General features: G+C 40.8%; 1 non-coding gene across 1 annotated transcript; it reads left to right on the top strand.

Annotated features, from left to right (window-relative positions):
• The first annotated feature begins 21,756 nt into the window (after nucleotides 1–21,756).
• On the top strand, nucleotides 21,757–21,863 carry LOC127133305 (small nucleolar RNA R71). Its single transcript, XR_007807289.1, has one exon. It is a non-coding gene; the product is annotated as a small nucleolar RNA R71 (small nucleolar RNA).
• Nucleotides 21,864–22,187: the final 324 nt, after the last annotated feature.

The following is a 22,187-nucleotide window of genomic DNA, read 5'->3' as shown; positions in this document are numbered from 1 at the left end:
AAGGTTAAGAGCAATGACTCGCGCGGATGTCGCATCCACTGCATACGTATCTCATCTGAATATGAGAATCAGAGTCTTCGTAGCTCGGCTGACCTATGGGTTAGGGGGATGTGTGCTCGCTAAGACATCGCGTCTTATGCCTACGTATCTAATCTGGAATGAGAATCAGAGCAAGTCGTAGTTCGGCTGACCTATGGGTTGGGGGTAATTGTTCTCGCTAAGACATCGCGTCTTATGCCTACGTATCTCATCTGGAATGAGAATCAGAGCAAGTCGTAGTTCGGCTAACTACGGGGTTATGGATTGGGTTTTGGACGAACGACGTCACTACGCAATCTACCGGATGCTCGACGTCACTACGCAATTCACCCATAATACCTCATACATTTAGAGCATTCAAATAAAAGGCATAAAGATGATGGATATAGGGCAAACTTGATTGGAGAGCTTGATTGAAATTGAGTTGTACCCGTGAGGTTTACAAGTTGAGTTCCCTTCAGGGTTTGGAGGCTGCTCTGAGTTCTCTGTCAGGTATTCTCTCACTATCTTTTTCCTCAGGGTTTTGTTCCAAGGAAACCTCAGAGTATTTTGCTTCTCTCCCTTTTTCTCAAGTGAATCTCCCAGTGTAACTCCAAGTGTCACTCCTCTACCGAAACTTCAGTATTTATAGACTGATTTTCGTGGGTAGTGGGCTCAAATGAGGGAGACCCAAGTCCAAAATAATTTGTTATATTTTATTTATTTATTTTATTTATTTATTTAATTAATTAATTAATTAATTTTTTTTTTTTTCGTTTTTTTTTTTTTTTTTTTTTTTTAAGGAAAAATGAAGGGTAAATTTTAGGGTATTACAGCTGCCCCTATTCAATCAACTGGAGACCGGAAGGAAGATGACAACTGCTTTCGTGCTTTCGAGGTATCAAGGGATTGAATACAATAAAAGCCCAAAAATTTGCACTGAAGTGAAGTGAAGTAACAATGTCTGTCAGAATCGGCAAAGAGGTGGTCTTGAAAGAAGAATCCGTCTGGTACGGTGAAAGTCAGTCTGAATATCGAAAAAAGAATGTTAAACTAGATACCAAAATAAATGGTAACACAGAAATAACCATGGCCTGAATGCCGCTCATCAGTCTGAATACTGGAAAGGATTTCGATCTGAACATCGGAAAATGGGCCTGAATGCCACAAGTCGCATCGACCTGAACGTCGGAAACTTCTTCGATCTGAACATCGGAAAATTGGCCTGAATGCCACAAGTCGCATCGACCTGAACGTCGGAAACTTCTTCGATCTGAACATCGGAAAGACTTGGCCTGAATGCCACTTCGATCTGAATATCGGAAAAACTGGCCTGAATGCCACTTCGATCTGAATATCGGAACACTGGCCTGAATGCCACAAGTCGCATCGACCTGACCGTCGGAAACTTCTTCGATCTGAACATCGGAACACTGGCCTGAATGCCACTTCGGTCTGGATACCGGAAAACTGGCCTGAATGCCACTTCGGTCTGGATACCGGAAAACTGGCCTGAATGCCACTTCGGTCTGGATATCGGAAAACTTCATGTCTGTCAGCATTGGCAGAAATAGGGAATGATAATAGAGGCGGCGCATGGGCCAATGACACTTGTTGGGGATAACAAAGGTAAGTCACGAACAATCTTCAGTCTGAGTACTGGAAACAACTTCTAGCTTATCACTTGGGATACCGAGAATGTTTTATGCTTACATGCGTATGTTTGAATTTTTCAATGGCGTAATGCTCCATGAAAATGGAAATGCTACGCGATTTGGAAGGATGCAATGCAATATGATTCTACATGCAGGGATGCGAAATGCTGGGTAGAATGCCAAGCCGAGGCAAGGGGATCTGCTGAGGAAATGATTACCATCCTCTAGGCTCTGGCCAGGCTGCTGGAGATACACACCACAATGAACTCTGTGGGGAGATGACTAGCCATGCGGTGTTCTGGCCATACCGAGACTCTGATCGGGGAAAGAATGGCATTGGAAACCTGCTGCTGAGGAAAGCTACAATGGTTCTGGCAACCACGATTTGCGAGAGATGACTCAGCAGGGGGAGCAAACACTGATACGGTACCGAGGTTCTGCTTCAAGAAAAGAAACCATGGATCTTGCATTGGGATTATCGATCTGGCATCGAACTCTAAGGAGCAGCCACTTCTGCTGGGAAGATACAGTCTGGCATTGTCAACTCCGCTGGGGAGTGTATGTCCTGAAACAACCGCTTGGGGAAGTGCGGTGGTGAGAAACTGCTGGGGATTGAAGAATCCAACGCTCTGATCAGCTCTGCAGGGATAAGACACCGAATTTGTCTGTTGGTGACTTCACTGAGGAAGATATTCACGATCATCTGCAGGGAATTTTAAGGAAATGCCCCGAGGGTATCTGTTCTGAATAGACGATCCAAAGCACTTAAAATTTACAGCAATTTTAAATGTTTATTAAGCATGTACCTGTAAAGCCCTTACGTGTCATGATGCGATGTTTATCAAAAATTCGGACGTCATTTTTGCAAACAAAACAGTAAAATGAAAATGAAAACAGAGATATACTGAATAACATGATTTTATTGATTGAATGGCCTCTGAATAGGCATTTACATCAGGAAGCAATCCCTGGAAAGAGGTAATCGCACAAAAGATAAAAACAGAAATTAATCTAATGGCAATGTGAAATGGATTTCTATTGGGTTCCAATTCTGCTATGACTTGCTCGTCTTCAAGATCCTCCAGATAATCAGCCTTCTGAAAGAGTGATTGGACTGTTTCCTATCCTTCAAAAATTTCCAGTCATTGGCACGAGATGAGATTCAGAACTACTCAGAACGCAGTCATTCGCTTAATCCCTAACTTTTGCCTGGATCGCCCTTTTCGGGTTTTCAATCCACCGGGATACCCATTTTTGCCTAAGTTGCCTTTTCAGGTTTTCAACTTACCGGGTGTACAATCCTTTTTTTTTTTTGTCCCTAATTTTTGCCCGAACCCTTTCATTTTCTTGGTTCGCCGGGACGCCCATTTTTGCCTGGACTACTCTTTTTTACTGTCCAGCGGGTCTATTTTATGCGAAGTATTTTTTAACTGCGTCTGAGTTCACAGGGGAAGTGAAGTTTTCACCATCCATAGTTGCAAGCATTAAGGCCCCACCATCAAAAACCTTGGTGACAATATACGGTCCATCATAGTTAGGAGTCCACTTGCCCCTGTGATCTGTCTGAGGAGGAAGGATCCTTTTCAACACTAAATCTCCGACTTGGAAACAACGAGGACGCATCTTCTGATCAAAAGCTCTCTTCATCCGACTCTGATACAACTGCCCATGACAAATGGCTGCCATTCGCTTCTCTTCTATAAGACTCAACTCATTGAACCTTGTCCGAGTCCATTCAGCTTCGTCTAGCTTGACATCCAACAAGACTCTTAGAGAAGGAATCTCCACTTCAACAGGTAGGACTGCTTCCATACCATACACAAGGGAGTAAGGGGTTGCCCCGGTCGATGTACGTACTGAAGTGCGGTACCCATGCAAGGCGAAAAGGTAGCATCTCATGCCAATCTCTGTACGTGACGACCATCTTCTGCACAATCTTCTTTATGTTCTTATTTGCCGCCTCAACAGCGCCGTTCATCTTAGGGCGGTAAGGGGAAGAATTGTGATGCTGAATGTTGAAGTTCCGACACAACTCCTTCATCATTTTGTTGTTGAGATTAGAACCATTATCAGTAATGATTCTTTGGGGAATCCCATAGCGACAAATGATTTCTTTCTTGATGAAACGGGCAACCACATGTCTGGTGACATTCGCAAATGACGCTGCTTCGACCCACTTGTGAAATAGTCGATGGCAACAAGGATGAAGCGATGCCCATCGGAAGTAGTCAGCTCAATCTTTCCAATCATGTCAATGCCCCACATAGCAAACGGCCACGGCGAAGACATCACATTCAGAGGATTCGGCGGTACATGCACCTTATCAGCATAAATCTGGCATTTATGACACTTCCGAGCATACTTGAAACAATCTGATTCCATGGTCATCCAATAATAACCCGCTCTCAACAATTTCTTAGCCATTGCATGTCCACCGGCATGAGTACCGAAGGAACCTTCATGAACTTCCTGCATTAACATGTCCGCCTCGTGTCTGTCCACACATCTGAGCAAAACCATGTCGAAGTTCCTCTCATACAACACATCGTCTTTGTTCAAGAAGAAACTGCCTGCCAATCTTCTCAAAGTATTTCTGTCATTGTTGGATGCTCCTGCAGGGTACTCTTGATTCTTCAGAAAGCACTTGATATCGTGATACCAGGGCTTGTCATCGACTGCCAGTTCAGCAGTAAACACATGCGCGGCCCTGTCAAGGCGCATCACATCGATCCTGGGAGCATGGTTCCAACGAATTACCTTGATCATGGAGGATAGAGTAGCAAGTGCGTCTGCCATCTGGTTCTCATCACGAGGTATATGATACAATTTTACTGTTGTGAAGAAAGTCAACAGTCTTCTCGTGTAATCTCTGTAGGGGACCAGAGTGGGCTGGAGAGTATTCCAATCACCATTCACTTGATTGATCACCAGAGCTGAATCTCCGAAGATGTCCAAAGTCTTGATTCTCAAATCAATGGCTTGCTCAATACCCAAGATACAGGCCTCGTACTCAGCTTTATTATTTGTGCACTCAAAAGTCAAACGAGCGGTGAAAGGTATGTGGGCACCTTTCGGAGTAGTAATAACAGCACCAATTCCACTTCCTCTAGCATTGACAGCCCCATCAAACAACAAAGTCCACTTTTCGTTTGGATCAGGTCCCTCCTCAACAACTGGCTCTTCACAGTCTTTCATCTTGAGGAACATGACGTCTTCATCAGGGAATTCAAACTTCATCGGCTCATAATCATCAATCGGCTGCTCGGCAAGGTAGTCTGACAGAATACTACCTTTGATGGCCTTCTGTGACGTGTACTGAATATCATACTCTGTTAAAATCATTTGACAACGAGCGACCCTTCCGGTGAGAGCTGGCTTCTCGAATATGTATTTCACTGGATCCATCTTAGAAATCAACAAGGTAGTATGGTTCAACATATACTGTCTTAGTCGGCGAGCAGCCCAGGCCAAAGCACAGCAAGTTTTCTCAAGCTGCGAATATTTGATTTCACAATCGGTAAACTTTTTGCTAAGGTAGTATATGGCATGCTCTTTTCGACCAGACTCGTCATGCGGTCCCAATACACACCCCATCGAGTTCTCAGTCACTGATAGGTACATTATCAGAGGTCTCCCAGGAACTGGAGGTATAAGGATCGGAGGTTTCTGTAGATACTCTTTTATCTTCTCGAAAGCCCTTTGACAATCTTCATTCCACCTGATAGCCTGATCTTTCCTCAGCAATTTGAAAATTGGCTCACACGTGGTTGTTAGGTGGGAGATGAACCTTGCAATGTAGTTCAACCTCCCTAAGAAACTACGGACTTGCTTCTCCGTTCTTGGCTCTGGCATTTCCTGTATCGCTTTTACTTTGTCGGGATCCACCTCAATCCCTTTTCCGCTAACAATAAAACCCAGCAATTTTCCCGATCTCACCCCGAAAGTGCACTTGTTCGGATTAAGTCTCAGTTTGAATTTCCTCAAACGCTCAAACAGTTTCTGCAAATTCAACAAATGTTCTTCTTCTGTCTGAGATTTGGCAATCATATCATCAACATAAACCTCGATTTCATGATGAATCATATCATGGAACAGAGTTACCATAGCTCGTTGATATGTTGCTCCAGCATTTTTCAGACCAAACGGCATCACCTTGTAGCAGAAGGTGCCCCATGGGGTTATGAAAGTTGTCTTTTCCATGTCCTCTGGTGCCATCTTGATTTGGTTATAGCCAGAAAAGCCATCCATGAAGGAGAATACGAGAACTGAGCTGTATTATCCACCAAAACGTCGATGTGAGGTAATGGGAAATCATCTTTAGGGCTAGCTCTGTTCAGATCCCGGTAGTCGACACACATCCGTACCTTTCCATCCTTCTTAGGTACTGGGACGATGTTCGCAACCCATGGCGGATAATTGGTGACTGCTAGAAACCCTGCATCCAACTGCTTTTGCACTTCTTCCTTTATCTTGACAGCCATCTCTGGTCTTGTTCTTCTAAGCTTCTGCTTGATCGGAGGACAACCTTCTTTGAGAGGCAAGCGGTGTACCACGATGTCTGTGTCCAGCCCGGGCATGTCCTGATAAGACCAGGCGAAGATGTCAACGTATTCTTGCAGCAATTCAATCAGCCCTTTCTTCACATTATCTTCCAAAGCAGCCCTTATTTTGATTTCTCTCTTGGCGTCTTCGGTGCCGAGATTAATCACTTCAACAGACTCTTGATGCGGTTGAATAACCCTTTCCTCTTGTTTCAATAACCTGGTAAGTTCTTCAGGGAGTTCACAGTCTTCATCACCCTCTTCTTCAGCTTGAAAGATTGGATTTTCAAAGTCGAAGCGAGCCATAGCAGAAACGTTATCAATAGGATCCGATGATGTGCATCTGCATGAGTGATGGTATGTGCTTATGAGTGTGAACAAGAAGTGAAAACTAAACAAAACATTGCCATTTTTTTTGTTTTGAAAAACTGCAAAAATAGAAAGACAGGGAACGAAATATTTGAATGCAAAAAGACGTCCTTTATTTATGATAAAAAATGAAAGTGTCACATAGATGAGCCCTACAATGAGTCATTACGCCCTGGGCGGAACGTAAGACTTAGATATGCATGAATAAACAAAGAAAATTACTCTTCAAGAAGAGTGACTTGGATAATCTCTTCAGAAGACCAATTGTTGAGAACTTCACGCGGGATCCTCGGACGCACCCAGTTGTCAATGTCACAATCACTATCCCCATCTTCTTCGTTGACTGCAGAGACTTGACCATACTGAATGATGCCAGCACTGGAGAAAGTGATCGGCCCCTGAAGAGTCTGAGGCGTTGAAGTACACACATCCGAAACATCGGAATCAAGTTCAATTACATCATGGATTACAGAATCTGTAGGAACAACATCTACGAATTCATTAATAGCATCTTCAAACCCTTCTTCCTCAACCCCTTCCACAGACTCTTGGACAGACAAATCTTCGACCTGGAGGATACCTTTGTCGAGCGAGGCCTGAATACCCTGCTGTAGTTTCAAACAACCTCCTCTCTGAGTGGCACAATCCAAACAACCCTTCCCACAACCGGGGAAGACATCGGCCTTCAGCAAGCATCCTTTGATATCCAACAATGGAGTCTTCAACTTCAACACATCCTTAATGGACTTGGCTTCTCCCTCTACCAAATTAACGTTCGCACCACCATGCTGGGGCATGGGATTGTTGACGACATTCGGAGCCGGTGCAAGGTCGATGGCCTTTGAATCTATGAGGTCTTGAACTACGTGCTTAAAAGCTTTGCAGTTCTCAATATTGTGGCCAAGTGCCCCAGAGTGGAAGCTACACCTAGCGTTGGCGTCGTAACCCACCGGAAGTCTACCAACAGGAGGAGCCAGAGTGCGTAATTGCACAAGTTGTAGTTGTTGAAGACTAGAAAGCAACTGAGCGTACGACATTGGAAGGGTGTCGAAACGCCGGTCCATCATCCTTTGCCTCTGTTGATAAGCGGGTCTGTTACCCGGTTGTTGCTGCTGTTGATACTGAGCTGGTTGACGTTGTGATTGTTGTTGTTGTAGTGGCGCTGCAGCTGGAATGGTCACAGCCGCAACATACGGTTGCTGATGATAATTCTGAAAATTATTCCTCCGGTTATCCCTGTTCTGATAAGAAGATATGGCATTTGCATCCCCTTCTCTTCTCTTTTGTCCCTGAATGAACGGCTTCTTCACCCCTGATGAGGATCCACCTCCACTCTGGCTCTTATAGGTCTTTAGGTAATTCTCCACCCTTTCTCCAGTAGAGACCACATCAGCAAAGTTGGAAGCATTGCAACCTACCAGACGCTCCAAGTAAGGTTCAGGCAGCGTATTCATGAACATGTTGGCCATTTCCTTTTCCAACATAGGAGGCTGAACACGGGAAGCTGTATCCCTCCAGCGTTGAGCGTATTCCCTGAAGCACTCATTGCTTTTAAGAGACAGATTCTGAAGTTGAGTTCTGTCCGGAGCCATGTCTGTATTATACTGATACTGCTTCACGAAAGCCTCTGCCAAATCCCTCCAGCAACGGATGTGGGCTCTGTCCAGCCTCATATACCATTCCAAGGATGCCCCAGCTAGACTATCCTGGAAGAAGTACATAAGTAGCTTCTCGTCATCAGAGTATGCAACCATTTTACGGAAATAGGCTTGCACGTGAGTTTTGGGGCAAGAGCTGCCATTGTATTTGTCAAATATCGGGACCTTGAATTTCGGTGGCACTCTCACACCTGGGACCAGCCCCAAGTCAGCAACATCTACTCCTAGAGGATTCTGTCCTTCCACTGCCTTCAACCTTTCTTCCAATCTTCTAAACATGGGGTCCATGCCAAAGTCTTCCTGAAGCAAGGGGAACTGATCATCCTGACCATCCTGAATGGGTTGTAGACCGGAGGTGACATGTAGGATTGGGATAGACCCCGGTCCATTGGGTCCATTAGCCTCTCCAGCTGGAGGATCAACCAACGTCTCCGGTTGAGTAATAGGGGGATCCCTCTGTACCAACAATCTAAGCTCCTGCTGTCCTTGAGCCACCCCTTGAACCAAATCCATGAATTGATTCATGCGAATCTTCATCTCGGCGAGCTCTGCCTGTAGGCTTTCCATTACTCTCTGTTGGTTCCTCCGAGTACCGTATCGGTGAATGCCTGAGTCAGCTATCCTGTTAGTGGGACACCAAACAAACTGAGAACACTGTGGCGGTACCTGTTATGCAAGACATGCGGATGACCATGCAAATGCAATGACATGTTTATCAATTCCAGAAGTATTCTACCCCCTTGATTCCAGTCTCACATTTGATAAACAGTGTGAAAAGAAAACCCCGACTAGAATCAAGAAGAAGATTTAAACCCCCTTGAAAAGGATAAACATGTGTTAAATGATATGAATGCAAATGATGTGATGATGTGAATGCAATGCAGTGGCATGTCAATCAGGATTGCTGTATCTGCTTGAACATCTGTTAGGTTGCACTGTCTGGAGAGAAATTAAGAGTACACCAAACAAAGGTCATGGGATGGATCATGTCATCCTTAATATCAACCACCCATTTTGGTGGATTATGGTTTACATCTTATCAACACCCGAGTTTCATTGATATTAAGGATACCTGATCGGATCAACCATGAATCAAGGGTTTGTCGCAAGTCACGAGCATGGAGTTTAGGTTAAGAACCACCCAAAAGGAGTGTACTAAGGTTTAAACCTGCCAAACATGTTCTACAAAAGGTTCCCATAGTCATAATCCCATCTTTCGGATATTATCAGAGGAACGACTACGCGTATTCCAACAATATTCTCAAGAGAGACTCTTATGAGTGTAGTATCGCGTAACAATCGTATCAAATCTTACATTTGAACGACTTTCGCACTACGTCCTACGAATAGGCCAAGATGGGTTAGGTAAACTAAGGTCCTTGGCTTCTTAGGTCTATATTGGAACAAGTAATGTCTAACCACAACCAAATCTTGGGTTCGGGAGTCGGTTATGCGAAGGGAAGGTATTAGCACCCCTACGCATCCGTAGTACTCTACGGGATCCACTTTTGTAGTTTTCGTCTAAAGGGTGTGAGTTTATCTAATGTGTTTATTTACTAAAAAGGTTAAGAGCAATGACTCGCGCGGATGTCGCATCCACTGCATACGTATCTCATCTGAATATGAGAATCAGAGTCTTCGTAGCTCGGCTGACCTATGGGTTAGGGGGATGTGTGCTCGCTAAGACATCGCGTCTTATGCCTACGTATCTCATCTGGAATGAGAATCAGAGCAAGTCGTAGTTCGGCTGACCTATGGGTTGGGGGTAATTGTGCTCGCTAAGACATCGCGTCTTATGCCTACGTATCTCATCTGGAATGAGAATCAGAGCAAGTCGTAGTTCGGCTAACTACGGGGTTATGGATTGGGTTTTGGACAAACGACGTCACTACGCAATCTACCGGATGCTCGACCTTTGGAGACTTACTCGCCTGTAGTAGAAGGAGTAAACGTGTTGCTTTGGGTTTTAGGGTTTGGGATGCTCGAGGGCAAAAAGGCAGTCCTTGACGAAGGAACCGCGCTACCTGCAGGGATATGAATACAAAACACAAAACATGTATCTCAAAGTAAAATGCCACCAAGGGGCTCAAACATTGCCTCCTATCGAGGTCTTCCAGCTAAGAAAGCGATAAAGTATGAGAAAGGGAAAAAATTACCACACGGATAAAGATCCGAAGCTATAGCAGTTAAAGGGGCAAGAAACCCTGAAATGTCTCCAGCTGGACCGTCAAAGGAAATCAGTCAACACGAATAATCAGAATAAAACTCCAGGGGGTATCCCACAAATAAAGTGGGAAACCACGCGAGTGTCTCTGCGAAAGCCATGTGAGCCCTCACAAAACTCGACAAAGGGTTAGAGCAGCAGGATGAAATCAAGAGAAAACAATGCCATGGAAACACAAGACAGGTTAGAATAAACAAAATAGGGTAACCCAGAGTTGCCCCTAAATCAAAATGTAACCACATGAATAATTCCATCAAAATTCACAAAAGGCTCACAAAAAAGGTATCAAATTCACCCATAATACCTCATACATTTAGAGCATTCAAATAAAAGGCATAAAGATGATGGATATAGGGCAAACCTGATTGGAGAGCTTGATTGAAATTGAGTTGTACCCGTGAGGTTTACAAGTTGAGTTCCCTTCAGGGTTTGGAGGCTGCTCTGAGTTCTCTGTCAGGTCTTCTCTCACTATCTTTTTCCTCAGAGTTTTGTTCCAAGGAAACCTCAGAGTATTTTGCTTCTCTCCCTTTTTCTCAAGTGAATCTCCCAGTGTAACTCCAAGTGTCACTCCTCTACTGAAACTTCAGTATTTATAGACTGATTTTCGTGGGTAGTGGGCTCAAATGAGGGAGACCCAAGTCCAAAATAATTTGTTATATTTTATTTATTTAATTAATTAATTAATTAATTAATTTTTTATTTTTTTTTCGTTTTTTTTTTTTTTTTTTTTAAGGAAAAATGAAGGGTAAATTTTGGGGTATTACACTGTGGTAATGTTTGATCTTTTCCTAAAAAGAGTGTGTGCTAGGATCTTGTGGAAATAACGAAAAGTTGGGTTATGTATGTTTCTAGAAAGAAACTCATGTTCCTCAGGGTCGTCATTTCCCGTCAAACTTCCCCAAAAATGCTCAAGCTCTCGATATTCAAAGAGGTCTTCTTGGCTCATGGTGAATGTGTCAAAAGAAGTAGGGAACCCTAAGAGGTTGGTAAATTCTCTAATGTTATACTGATACTCCATATTGAACATCTTGAATTGAATGAAACCTCGGTTTATTCCTTTTCCATGGTTCGGTAAATAAATCAGGGAGCTAAGGAATTCTAGAGTTAGCCTCCGGTAAGTAACAAATTGTCTCCGAATAGAAGTGGTTTCCCACCCTATTTGACTCAGCAGATATAGGACACTATCTCTTAGCCCAAGAACGGTCATTGCACAATCTGTAAGACCCCAATTTTGTCCCTAAGATCCCCCATGGCATCATATCATACCATATCATTGCCTCAAGGATCTTTGTGCACCTTTGCTTCCCTCCTAGTGGGTGGGTTATCTTGTGAGTGTGGTTCATGATCACCAAGCATATTTTGCATTTGTATATCATTGATTTTCATCTGTCTATTAACCAAAAGTACAAAAATATTATCATCTAACCATGTTACTTGCAGATGAAGCCAATTAGGTCAAATCAGTCAAAGTCAGTCATTGAGATAGGTGGTGGCCATTCTTGCAGAATTTGGGCACCATGATCATTCATCAAGAGTTCATATGAGTTGTGACATCATTTTGAATCAAGATATCAAGTGGTAGGGGCTTGGAATTCATCAGAATATGGTTCAGTCAACCAAAACCCTAGCAAAGTCAACTGAAGTCAACCTTGGTCAACTGTGCATTTAATCAGTGATTTGATGGTTGGAATTGGTCTGAGAGGCCTCATTCATGTCCATATAAGCCTCATATAACATGTCAAACATCCACAGTGAAGAATTTGAAGTCAGACAAGAAATTTCCAAAAATAGAAAGTTGACCTGTAATTGGAATTTGCCAAAAATGGAAAGTTCTTCTCCTCAAAATTACTTCATCATACAAGCTTCAAATGAATTTTTGCCCAACATGAAAGTTGAAGATCTTGTTCTCCCATTTCCAAAAAGTCCAAGAACACTCATTTCTCATGTGTGGTTGGCAAGTTATGATCAAATCATTCTCAAAAAATTTTGAACTTCAAAGTGAGATAACTTTCAAACCATTTGGCCAAATTGAGTGAGGTTTTTTGCTACAAGTCATATTTGATGTGCTCTATCCAATTCCTTCATCACAATTCACCAAAACTCAACCAATCAAAATGGCATTTTTTTAGTTGACTTGGATTAAAAAGGAAAGGTAAAAAAGTTGACTTTCAAAATAACCATTTCCATTGTTTTCTACCAATTACAAATGTTCAGGAATTGCATTTTGGATGTGCTCAAGGCCCATTTTCGTGCAGTCACATGCACCCCATGCAACTTGAGTTGGTTTTTAGCAAATTGGTAAAACACTTCATTTTAAGCTAATCCCATTATCATTTGCACTAACCAAACTTAAGCCCTGCTAAATAGAGTATATATGCTGCATTCTGATTGAGAAAACCCTAGCCACTCTTTCACAAACAGATCAAAAAGCCATTTTCTCTCAAACCCTCATTTCCTTCATTTTGAACTTTTTGCTGAAATCTTCATAAAACCCGTGCTTCTGTGCTTTGATTCATCCTTCACTAACCTTGTTGAAGCTTTTACAAGGGTAATATCACAACTGTAAAGCTACTTTCGACCACTGTTCCATTAAGCTTCTCCCATGGCAGATGTTAACTGGAGCGGATTCAAGAGCAGCTGAACCAAAGTTTCATCTTCATTCACCTACTGCATCATCAAGCTTCATCTGTTTTAGCTCAACACAGCCAAACAACCTCATATCATCACTGTGCTCCAAATCAAGTAAGATTTCGAATCTCTTTATTTTCAAAATCATGCTATGCTTTAGAAAGAACTCTCCATGCTGATTATTTTGAAACTTGAATCATGGAAAATGGTTGCATATTGAGAGAGATACATGGATTCAAAGTTTCATATGTGAATATTGTTTTTGCTTAGTTCTCTTTTGTTAGCATGAGTTAGCAAAAATTAAGGTTAGAATGTTGATGAGCATTGTTTGCTGGTTCGAATGGTGTGTCCATTTCCCAATTCTGGAAAAAAATTTCATCACGATTGATGGTGATGATGAACAGTGACATAAACCCTAAAATGTTGAACCCAGATTTTGTCTTGCTCGCGTTTGGCCATTTGAACTTTTGTTTTGCATGAAAATCCCTGTTACATTGCCATGAGCCAATCACAGGATGACACGCCCTTAAGTGAAACGCGGCGTTTCACTTAAGGGACCAAGTAATTACAAATTTGCCATTTCCGTGTTTTAATTATTTAAATCATTTTATTTTTTAATTTTTCATTTCATTTTGATCTCCAATCTTCCAAAAATCATAAGTTCTTCATTTTTAATCCAATTTTGATGGGATTTTTTGTGGATTGCTTCTCTTGATCTCTAGTTTTTTATGATGATTTTTCTAGATTTTTTGCATGTGTGGATTTTAAAATGTGCTAGGGTTTGTTCATGTTGTCCATTTTATGTATGTCTTGCCAAATTGATTGTGAAATGATGATACATTATCCAATGCTTCCCAAATTTTTTGTGCTTAAACTAGACATGTTCATGGTGATTTTGGTGTAGAGTTTGTGAATTTATCATTGCTGGTTGAATAGATATGATTTTTTGAATAGGGGTGTGACAATTTGTGTCACACCATTCATGTCCAACTTCATGATTTTTATTACCATGCTTATTGAACTCAAATTGGTCTGGATTTTTGCATGAACATGCTTGTGGATGTCTAGTTTACATGTGAATTTTTCTGGAATTATTGATGGCATTTCCTAATTGATTGGAATTTTCTCCCCTGTTTAGTCATTTGTTGACTTTTTATGACACATGTTTTTATTTGATTTGTGAAATTCTCATGCTTAATTGGATGGACTTTAAATTTGACATGTGAATTGTAGACATCTTAATGTTTGTCATGGATTTGATCCCATTCATTTCTCATATGTTGTCACTGTTTTATGATTTATTGAAGTTGGTGCATGTTTTGATGCTTTGTATGGGTCTACTTGAACTTGCTTTGACTTTCTGATTTTCATTGACCTACTTCCCTTGATCCAAATGAGCTGAAATTTGGTATGCTTAACATGTTATGGATGATGTTTCATCATGAATTATTTGAGAATTTTTTGAAATGTTTGTGATTGGATTTGAGTTGAATCATTCTGTTGACTTCTTTGATGTTCTATATGACATGTTTTGACCTAATTTGTTTGTGAAATGATAATGATGAATGATATGAACATGAAACCACTTGGGTTTGTTTCTTAATTGTTTGAACTTGATTTTGGACACTTGTCACTTACTGTTTTGATTTTCTTATCTCTTTTTGACCCTAGGCTTGTCCTAGTGGTCATGTTGCTCATGTTTAAGTTTGTTGTTTCAGGTTAAGCAACAAATGTTTCAAAGAGATCATTACAAATTGAATGAGCTTGATTGATTATCATGAACTAACTTGTTTGTTTTGTAGGTTGCTTGGCTCACATGCTTTGAGCTTTGTGCATTGCATATTTAACTGATTGTGTTGACTGTTGATCTCTATCTCATTTTGATTTAACTTTGAATTGTATACTGATGTTGTCTGACTGGTTTCAGGTACCTTTAGTTGCTTATAGTTCTTTAAGAACTTGCTTTGCTTTGCTTAATAGCAATTTGCATTGAGGTATAACTTCTTATCTTCATGTAGTCTGGAAGACCTGGCCTGTTACTTGGCCAGGCAACTGTCTGAAGTCCTCCTTAAGAGGCAATGCTTGTGTGTGTTTACATTTGTCCCAAGCAGGAAAAGTCCTTTGAATAAGGCAATTGGTAGAACCCAAGAGATATGCAACCTATCTCCTACTATTCTGTGTGTCACTCACCTTGCTCACACCACATGTGTTGATGCATAGTGAGTAAAAACCCAAGATCTATCGAGTCAATAATCTGTGGAGAGAGTTCCTACTTTCTGAACTCCCACACCTTCTGATATTTGAAGCTCTCCCTGACCAGGGATAAGAGCATGAGGCACACCCCTCATATCCTTTCATCTGCTTCACCTTGGCTCTCAATGTCAAGGTTAAGAGCATCATTAACCCTATTCCAGTTGGCTTCAATGCCTAACCTTTTGTATGAGCCTGATTGCTTGGTTATAGTGTGTGCTGAATGCCTTTGATTGATTAATTGCTTACTTCATTTGTACATGTTTGCTTGCATGCTTTGTGCATTTATCATCATTAATTGCTCATTAGTGCATGATCATTTTTTTTTTGTCTTTGTGACATATCTTTGTTGTTTGCCCATTGAGGACAATTGTAAGACCATTCATTGGCCATTGTCCCTATGATATGGAAGTGAGTATAAGACCATTTCATTGGCCACTCATCATCTCTTTGCTTGATGCATTTGTTTGTGGTATGTGAGGATGCAATTATAAGTCCCTGTGATGTGGCATTTGTATTCCTAGGACCATACTGTGGAGGTTAGAATAAGCCCAGATAGATTGGCATCTGACATCCATATTTTGCTTCCGTTTGTTTATGTGAGGATGCAATTGTAAGTCCGTGTAATTTGGCATTTGTTTTCCCATGATCATATGTTGGAGGTTAGAGTGAGCCCAGATAGATTGGCATCTGACATCCAAGTGTTTGCTTTGTTTTTGTTGGAGATTGGTATAAGCCCAGATAGATTGGCATCCGGTATCCACTTTTTATTTCTTTGTTGAGGAGATTAGTACAAGTCCATAGAGTGGCCTCTGATATCCAGTTCTGTTTTAGGAGATTGGTATAAGTCCAGTAATTGGCATCCGGTATCCGATTTTGTTGACTTTCATTTTTTGCTTTGCTTGTTTCTTATTGCTCATTGCCTATTCCAAAGGACACACTTGAGTCATCTTCTATATGATTTCAAGAGATGAACCTTTTAGGAAGTTTTACACTCCATCTTCATCCCTTCATCCATTTTGTCCTAAACTTTTTCACACATTACTTTCAAAACTTGAGAAAAATATTGTGCAAACATCTTCATGCTTTTAAATTAAAAACCTGGACCCCAAGTCCTTGACTTTTTTTTTTCAAACTCCATTTCATAATACTTCTTTTGAATCAATCTTAATCATACTTTGACCCTACTTTCATAATCACAATCAATTAACTTCACCCATTCATTTGTTTTGGCTTTGTCCATTGTTAATCTTTTCACACATTAGCCATAGGTTTCAATTATCATTGTGGTTGATGTAAACCTCACCTTATCCTTAGTGAGTCGACTATAAGACTTCCGTACTGAAAACAGGGTTAACCCCTCTAGTACGTCGAAGCTATCCTCGCATGGTGGATGTTGGTCTTGGTCGAGTTTTCTCCCATTGATAATGAAGAGCCTCAGTGCTATTGTTTAAAATTGAATCCACTAACTTTTGGAAATCTTTTAGCCGAACTACGGCGTTTTGATCCTTACCTTTGATGGAAGGTACGTAGGCAACGGGTTCATCCGTTCAAACACAAAAAATAAAAATTGTATATTCTTTTATCATCATCCCAATCATGTTTACACAATAAATATTTCATAACAAATAACAATTTTATACAACAAGTTTGAAAAGGGCTCCCTAGGAGTACCTAGGGCGTAGTGGGTGCCTAACACCTTCCCATTGCGTAATTTACCCCTTACCCAGACTCTCTGATCTTTTTATTAGTTTTCTACGTGTAAAACTTCTTAGGCTTTTGTTCGCTTTTTAGCCAGTCCTTTGGATAAATAAAAGTGCGGTGGCGACTCGAATTCATTGTATGCTTTGCTTATGGTTTAATCAATAAATCATATAGCGACGAATACACCGCTACACAATCATCAGCATAAAAATTTGGGTGCATCTCTCTCTCAGCAAGTTCTTCAAATTTTTGTCTCTGAGCTCTCCCTCGGAATTTGATACCCATACGATCAATATGTCCCATCAGGTTAGTGTTAACTAAAGAAAAGAAAAACAAGAATTTTAGTCAGGATTTGGCCAGATGCCGAAAGAAGAGAAGAAGAAAAATTCAATAATATAAAGAAAATGAAGAATGAAAACTGAATAAAATCAAAAGAATAATCAAAGAAAAATAAAAATTTGTGGGTTGTCTCCCACGAAGCGCTTTGTTTAATGCCGCAAGCTCGACATAAAACTATTAAATGTTAATCTATTAATTTTGGAGATAATACGTCTAAGTGTAGGACTTGCGAGTCTTCATTGTTCTCAGCATAATGATAATGCTTTAGACGCTGTCCGTTTACGATAAATGATTCAATAGATTTTCCTTTAATTTCTACAGCCCCACTAGTAAAGACATTAGTGACTTGGAAAGGGCCAGACCACCTAGAGCGTAGTTTTCCTGGGAATAACTTAAGTCTAGAGTTAAACAATAGGACTACATCGCCTTGTTTGAAAGTTTTCCTTGATATACGTTTATCATGCCATTTTTTCGTTCTTTCCTTGTAGATTCTGGCATTTTCGTATGCGTCTTGTCTAAGTTCCTCTAATTCGTTTATATCTAGAATTCGCTTTTCACCGGCGGCCTTATAGTTTAAATTTAAATTTTTAATAGCCCAATAGGCCTTATGTTCTAACTCCACTGGGAGGTGGCAATATTTACCATAAATAAGCTTAAATGGGCTTGTAGGATTTTAGAGCAGGTTTTGGATGTACTTGCATGTCCACCATAAGGAGCGGAATGACAATGTTGGATTATACTTTCTACCTCTTCTTCAGGTATACAGCGACGGAAAATACCATCGGGCCTCTTTTGAAAAGTAAAGGGTCGTCCCAGTAATAATGTTTTATGTCATGGAAGAATCGTTTCTTTTGTTGGTAGGATAGATCAAGTGGAACCACTCCGGCGGCTAAATAATTGACAAAATCAGCGTACCATGGTGTAACGCATACAGCCAAGGTGGTCTCTACCTGCCCGTCAGCTCTATTTTCTTCTAAATTAGCTATAAGTTTATCGTACGAGAAATCATCGTTGATCGATGTTCTTTCCGGTTCCAGGTTTTCAAGTCTAGAGAGGTGATCTGCTACTACATTTTCAGTTCCTTTTTTATCTTTGATTTCCAAATCAAATTCTTGTAGCAACAAGATCCACCTTAGGAGTCTAGGTTTAGCGTCCTTTTTTGTTAAGAGGTACTTAATGGCGGCGTGATTAGTGTAAACGATTATTTTAGCTCCGACCAAGTAGGAACGAAATTTATCTAGTGCAAATACTACTGCTAAAAGTTCTTTCTCGGTCGTGGCGTAATTCATTTGCGCTTCATCTAGAGTTCTACTCGCATAATATATGACGTGAAGTTTTTTATCCTTTCGTTGTCCTAAAACAGCGCCTACGATGTAGTCACTTGCGTCACACATTATTTCGAAAGGTTCATTCCAATCCGGGGTCTGCATTATGGGCGCGGAGATCAATGGTTGTTTAAGTGTTTGAAATGCTTCTAAACATTTATTGTCGAAGATGAATTCAGCGTCTTTCATTAATAATCCGGTTAAAGGTTTAGTTATTTTAGAGAAATCTTTAATGAATCGTCGGTAAAAACCGACATGTCCTAAGAAGCTTCGTATTTCCCTCACAGTTTTCGGAGGTTGAAGGTTTTCGATTACTTCTATTTTGGATTTGTCTACTTCAATTCCTCTATTTGATATGATGTGTCCTAAAACAATTCCTTCTTGTACCATAAAGTGACATTTTTCCCAATTAAGTACTAGGTTCACTTTTACACATCGTTCTAGAACTCTTTCTAGGTTTTCAAGACATTCTTCGAAACTTTGCCCGCATACGGAAAAGTCATCCATAAAGACTTCCATGATGTTTTCGAGAAAATCGGCGAATATTGCCATCATGCACCTTTGGAAGGTTGCAGGAGCATTGCACAAGCCAAACGACATTCGTCGATAAGCGAAGGTACCAAAAGGACATGTGAACATTGTCTTTTCTTGGTCATCAGGATGAATCGGTATTTGAAAGAAACCTGAGTAACCGTCCAGATAGCAGAAATGAGAATGCTTGGCTAGTCGTTCTAACATCTGGTCTATGAATGGTAAAGGAAAATGATCTTTTCGGGTCGCTTTGTTTAGCTTTCTGTAGTCAATGCACATTCTCCATCCCGATTCAATTCGTTTGGTTATAGTTTCTCCTTTTTCATTTTCGATCACTGTTATACCTCCTTTCTTTGGTACTACGTGTACAGGACTAACCCATTTGCTATCGGATATAGGATATATGATACCTGCCTCTAATAACTTCGTTACTTCCTTCTTCACTACCTCACTCATGATCGGGTTTAGTCTCCTCTGATGTTCCCTAGAAGTCTTACAGTCTTCTTCTAGCATGATGCGGTGCATACAAATAGAAGGACTTATCCCTTTAAGATCGGTGATGTTGTATCCTAATGCGGTTGGATATTTTCTTAAGATATGTAGGAGTTTTTCGGTTTCAAGTTTTCCTAGGTCTGCATTGACTATTACTGGTCGTTCAAGTTCTAGGTCTAGGAATTCATATCTCAGATTTTTGGGAAGTGTTTTCAGGTCGAGGGTTGGTTTCTTAAGGCATTGCGTAGGATCTGATGTTATTGCTAAACATTGATTCAGTCTGTCTTCTACATGATAGTCAGACAAATCGTCATTTTCGAATTCTGTTTCTTTTATGCATTCATCGATGATATCCATGAAGTAACATGTGTCTTCTATTGCAGGTGCTTTCAAAAATTTGGAAAGAATAAACTCAATTTTCTCTTCTCCTACTTCGAAAGTGAGTCGTCCTCGTTTTACGTCTATGATACACCGGCGGTTGCTAAGAAGGGTCTTCCCAATATAATGGGGGTAACTTCATCTTCTCTTATGTCCATAATTATAAAATCGGTGGGGATGTAGAATTGACCTATGCGCACGGGAACGTTTTCAAGAATTCCTACGGGATATCTAACGGAACGATCTGCTAATTGCACAGACATTTTAGTTGGTCTTAATTCTCCCATTTCAAGTTTCTTGCATATGGACAAGGGCATAACACTGATACCGGCTCCTAAATCGCATAAAGCTTTGTCTATGACAAATTTTCCTATATGACAGGGTATAGAAAAACTACCAGGATCTTTAAGTTTAGGAGGCATATTTTGGATTATTGCACTACACTCAGCAGTGAGTGTAACGGTTTCGCTTTCTTCAAGTTTCCTTTTATTAGATAAAATTTCTTTTAAGAACTTAGCATATGAGGGCATCTGTGTAATAGCTTCTGTAAAAGGAATTATGACGTTTAATTGTTTCAGTAGGTCAACAAATTTTTTAAATTGGCCCGCGTCTTTGGTTTTAATTAGCCTTTGAGGATAAGGGATAGGTGGTTTGTAAGGCGGTGGAGGTACATAAGGTTCTTTTTTCTCTACGATTTCCTTATTACACTCTTCCTTTTCCTTAGGTTTACCTTCTTCCTCAGTTGACTTTTTAGAGTTTCGGTTCTCAATCCTTGGGTCAGATGGTCCTTCTACCTCTGTACCACTTCGTAATATAATTGCATGAGCGTGGCCTTTCGGATTAGGTTGGGACTGTCCAGGAAATGTACCAGTTGGGGCAGCAGTAGGCGCTTGTTGTTGAGCTACTTGCGAGATTTGTGTTTCCAGCATTTTGTTATGGGTAGCCAGGGCATCTATTTTACTTGCTAGTTGTTTAATCTGTTCGCTAGTGTGTACATTCTGGTTTAAGAACTCTTTATTGGTTTGCTGTTGAGAAGCTATGAAGTTCTCCATCATGATTTCCAAGTTGGATTTCCTAGGAACGTTATTGTTAGGTGTAGATGGGGTCGGCTTTTGATATCCAGGAGGTATAGCTGGAGCTTGACTAGGAGCTTGACCTGGTGCGTATAAAGCGTTGTTACTTTTATATGAAAAATTAGGATGGTTCTTCCAGTTTGAGTTATAGGTATGCGAGTAAGGATTTCCTTGAGCATAGTTCACCTGCTCTGTTTGAATTCCTGTTAGGAGTTGACAATCTGTAGGAGTGTGACCTTGAATTCCACAGACTTCGCAATTTTGAGTTACGACAACCACGGTGGCTGAAGGTGATACATTTAAACTTTCAATTTTCTGGGCAAGAGCATCCACTTTTGCATTAACATGATCAAGGCTACTTATCTCGTACATGCCACCTTTTGTTTGAGGTTTTTCTACCATTGTTCGGTCACTTCCCCACTCATAATGATTTTCGGCCATGCTCTCGATAAGTTGATAAGCGTCGGTGTAAGGTTTATCCATAAGCGCACCACCGGCGGCGGCGTCTATTGTTAACCTTGTGTTGTACAAGAGACCATTGTAGAAGGTGTGAATTACTAACCAGTCCTCTAAACCATGGTGTGGGCAGAGTCTCATCATGTCCTTGTATCTTTCCCATGCTTCGAAAAGAGACTCGTTATCTTTTTGCTTAAATCCATTTATCTGGGCTCTCAACATAGCTGTTTTGCTTGGAGGAAAATATTGGGCAAGAAAGACTTTCTTCAATTCATTCCATGTGGTGACTGAGTTGGAAGGAAGAGACTGAAGCCATCTTCTAGCTTTATCTCTTAACGAGAAAGGAAAGAGATGAAGTCGAATTGTCTCTGAGGTGACACCATTAGCTTTAACAGTGTCAGCGTATTGGACAAATACGGATAAATGAAGGTTTGGATCCTCGGTAGGATTTCCAGAAAATTGATTCTGTTGCACTGCCTACAACAACGAAGGTTTAAGTTCGAAGTTGTTTGCTTCGATTGCGGGTGGAGCAATACTCGAATGCGG

The sequence above is a fragment of the Lathyrus oleraceus genome, chromosome 3, assembly GCF_024323335.1.
Source record: "Lathyrus oleraceus cultivar Zhongwan6 chromosome 3, CAAS_Psat_ZW6_1.0, whole genome shotgun sequence".
NCBI lineage: Eukaryota > Viridiplantae > Streptophyta > Magnoliopsida > Fabales > Fabaceae > Lathyrus > Lathyrus oleraceus.
This window is presented reverse-complemented; position numbering and strand designations above follow the sequence as displayed.